Source organism: Piliocolobus tephrosceles, chromosome 1 (assembly GCF_002776525.5).
Source record: "Piliocolobus tephrosceles isolate RC106 chromosome 1, ASM277652v3, whole genome shotgun sequence".
Taxonomy (NCBI): domain Eukaryota; kingdom Metazoa; phylum Chordata; class Mammalia; order Primates; family Cercopithecidae; genus Piliocolobus; species Piliocolobus tephrosceles.
Genome location: NC_045434.1, coordinates 32,839,504 through 32,843,604, shown reverse-complemented (window position 1 = coordinate 32,843,604; position 4,101 = coordinate 32,839,504). Strand labels below are relative to the sequence as shown.

The 4,101-nt window shown below is 39.9% G+C and overlaps 1 protein-coding gene across 7 annotated transcripts in view; it reads left to right on the top strand.

Moving 5' to 3' along the window:
- Window positions 1–4,101, top strand: part of COP1 (COP1 E3 ubiquitin ligase) — a 264,958-nt gene that overhangs the window by 917 nt on the left and 259,940 nt on the right. The window lies entirely within an intron of this gene.

Here is a 4,101-nt window from a genome sequence, read left to right as displayed (position 1 = left end):
GTGGGTTTGAAGAGCACTCCCTCCTTGTCCCTAAATTATGAGTTTCTGCCGCTTAGTCTCGGGGGCGGGGGGTGGCTTGTTGGAGAGCCTGGGATACGGGTCCTTTGATGGTGTCTGCAGAGGGATTCGAGCGTTTGCAGGTTGGTGGAGTGAAGGAATGTTGGAGTAGTAGCAAGGCAGGGTGGGGATAATAAAGAGGTAGATAAGTGTTACTGAGGAGGAAGTGGAGGGAGTTTAGGGAATAACGAGGGAAGAGGGTGGAAGGTCAAATAAATGGTTTTGGATAACAAAGTTGGCAAAGAGCTTGAGTCTTAAAATTTTTGGCTCTGTGATGAATTGAGCACCCAGTCAATCAGGAGTACTTGTTGAGATGAATTAAATTTGCAAATGGAGAGGACTAAGCTTCCTGGGATGCAGAGGGATGGAATTGGTCAGAATTTGTTTATTTGAAGTATGGTAGATGATGCTGTAAACATAAGCATGGAAGTCTTATAAAGACATGCTTTTTATAATAATGTAAGTACCCATCGTATGCATGTGTAAATATCTCTCTTCTTATATTTCGAAGGATGGGCCACTTAGGAATCTGCTGTTGAGACGACTGTAGTCAAAGTCTGTTAATAAATTTTTCACTTTTCCACCAAGTGTCTTGAAAAGAGAGAACCACATTTGTTAAATAACGTCTCTGTGTCAGATGTAACTGTACTGTACTGGATAACAGAGTATGCTGGAACTTCTGACTTGAGAAATGCTAGGTATAGACATTTTGTCATCATAGTTGGCATCTTGGATGATACAGAGTAGCATTTAGTCAGGACATTTGAGATGGAGGGGTTAGTCGTATTAAGTGAAAGGTGGAGTTGATTGTGTTGCTTGAGAGTGTTTTGGAATTTTTATTCGGTTTTAGATATTGGTAGGATTATGAGAAGTAATTGCTGTTAGCTAGTTAAGAACTGGTAGTGTTTTGTACTTTCCCTTTTGAGGAAATTGTTGATCGAATATTAGGCATGTAGGAAGTTGGCTGCTTGCACAGTCATTATTAGGGAAGTTGATTCAGATCAGGGTTGAAGATGGTCTGAGTTGGTGGTGTTAAATACGGTAGAGCTAGAAGTTGGAACTGTTAGGAAAGTTATTGATTAGACTTACAGTTTCTAGTTCCTGCAGAAAAATGTCTTTATTCACCTTTCTGCTGTTTTGTACGTTATTCTGGATCAGAATTAATCTGTTTTTCATTGAACATTTGAGGTATGATTGTTATTTATAAACAAGCAGTTTATGGTTGGGGCTGAGAAGTGTTTGCACTTCTACACAGTCGATAGTGCGAGTAGCTAATAAGCTAATGAAACAAGCGGGGGGTGTGCAGAATTTAGTTGTCTTTTTAGCCACTGTTTGCATTTTCATTTTTAGTATACTTAACAAACACAAACATGTCAGTCTCCATGTAAGTACACTAAAATTGAGTAAAAGATGTGAGAAATAAGGAATCGATCATTGTCATTCAGGAGATACTTGTATGACACTCACTGTTGGCCAGGCACTGTATGAACTTCAGTGCACTGTAGGCTATGCTATAGGGAATTGGGAACCCTGACTTTTTTTTTTTAAAGAATTGAAATTTGTATTTGAGACGGAGTCTTACTCTGTCACCCAGGCTGGAGTGCAGTGGGACCATCTTGACTCACTGCCATCCCTGCCTCCTGGGTTCAAGCAATTCTGGAGCCTCAGCCTCCCGAGTAGTAGCTGGAATTACAGGCACCTGCCACCACACCTGGCTATTTTTTTGTATTTTTAGTGGAGACCGGGTTTCACCATGTTGGCCAGGCTGGCTGGTCTTGAACTCCTGACCTCGTGTGATCCGCTCGCCTTGGCCTCTCAAAATGCTGGGATTACAGGTGTGAGCCACCGTGGCCCTGAGTATTTCACTTTCTAAGAATCTCATTAGTTAATTATTTCCTTTTCTGGTGAGGTTTAATATTCAGAAGAATTAATTGAGAGTCTGATTTAAAACTCAAGCCAGGTTTGATTTTGGCCAGACTCTTGGGTTAGGATGATATGGATTAGGCAAGGCCCAAGGAATCTTTTTTTTTTTCCACTCCTATTTGGCTCTAGGTCTTGTCTTGTATGCCCCAAGGTCAAACTATGAACCAAGTCAAATTATTCTATGCTTTTATATGTAAATGAAGCCCAAGTTTGAGTAATGATAATTTCTTATTCATTTATGGGACATTTTAAAGATATGCATATGCTTCACATTTTATGTTATCCTTAGAACAATTCTGTGATGTTATATATAACCTATTTTTAATACAATACTAATTATTTTCTCATTGAGGCACAGAGAAGTAATTTTGTTTCTCATTGGACAGGTAAGGACAAAATGAGAACTCAGATTTCCCAGTTCTCAACTTTGTGTTTTCTTTGTGTGCAATTAGAGAATTTCAGATCTGTAAGTTCAAGTACATGTATTTGACCTAGTGGTTCTTAAGGGGCATAGATGGAGGAGAAGCAGCTGTTTCATAATCATATGAGATAAATGTTTTATCCCTCACCACTCCCTTTTCTTACCTGCCCACATCCCAAGAGAACATATCTGAATTGGAGGCTGGGGTGGGCAGTGTAGTTTGCATATGCTCCCCTGGTGATAGAGATATGTCCTTCTCCTCTCCTTGAGAACTGTTGGTTTAAATACTCACATACCTAATTTCAGTAATAAACATTGGCCTCTCCTGACTTAAAGTAAGTTTATATTTAATTGCAGAGTTGATAAACAGTTGAGGGGTTTAGGTTTCATTTTTATTTTTTATTTGACACAAAAGGTTGAAGGTATTATCAAGTTGAATAATTTTAACAGTGTTTTATTGATGGGGAATCTAATATAGGACAGTAGTATTTAGCTTGACATTGGATACATCTTCAACATTCAAAGGAAATCTTTGTTATTTTGATTTTTTGCAAAATTTTATTATATGGTTCATTTAACTAGACTATGAGTCTGATCTGTATTTGAAAGATGACTTCTGTTTTTTGTACTGACTCCTTTTTGAAACAATTCTGTAACTGCTGCCTTTTTATTAGCTTTTCCAACTGTCTCAAATGAAGTTTTCTACCTCTGCAAGTCCTGGCCATTCTTGCAGCAGAAATATGCGTTTGCATGTAGATAGTAAGCTCTTTATAAGAAAGTTGACTTTAGTCATCTACTTGATAGAAAGTAGTTAGGATCTACATTAAATAGATCTATCATTCAGTAAATATGCGACTGCCTATTTTGTGTCAAGCTAAGATTTTCTCTTAAGGAGCTTATGATTTAATTTGAAGAATGGCTTTTAACTGTGTAATTATAATATAACCTGGTATCATTGCCTCGCTTAGTATCATGGCAGATGTTAGTACCATTCCTTTTTCTTAGTTCCATGGCAGATGGTAAATACTCTAATGGACTGTGCATAGCACAATATATAGCCATTACCTATTAATTACATTTAGCACTAAAAATGAAGGCCATTGATCATCCTTGTTAACATAACTGGTTTCCAATTTTTTTTTTTTTTTCCGTTTTTGAGACAGGGCTCTCCCTATGTTGCCCAGGCTGGTCTCGAACTCCTGGGCTCAGGCAATCTTCATGTCTTAGCCTCTCAAGTAGCTGGGATTAGAGATGGCAGCCACCGCCTGTAATCCCAGGCTATTTTTAATAGTCTGAAAAACGTCTGGCTCTGTTTTTCAGACTATTTTTTTTTTTTTTTTTTTGAGACGGAGTCTTGCTCTGTCGCCCAGGCTGGAGTGCAGTGGCCAGATCTCAGCTCACTGCAAGCTCCGACTCCTGGGTTTACGCCCTTCTCCTGCCTCAGCCTCCCCAGTAGCTGGGACTACAGGCGCCCGCCACGTCGCCCGGCTAGTTTTTTTTTGTATTTTTTAGTAGAGACGGGGTTTCACTGTGTTAGCCAGGATGGTCTCGATCTCCGGACCTCGTGATCCGCCCGTCTCGGCCTCCCAAAGTGCTGGGATTACAGGCTTGAGCCACTGCGCCCGGCCTGTTTTTCAGACTATTAACAAGTGAGGGTGGGCACCTTGGTTCACGCCTGTAATCCCAGCCCTTTGGGAGGC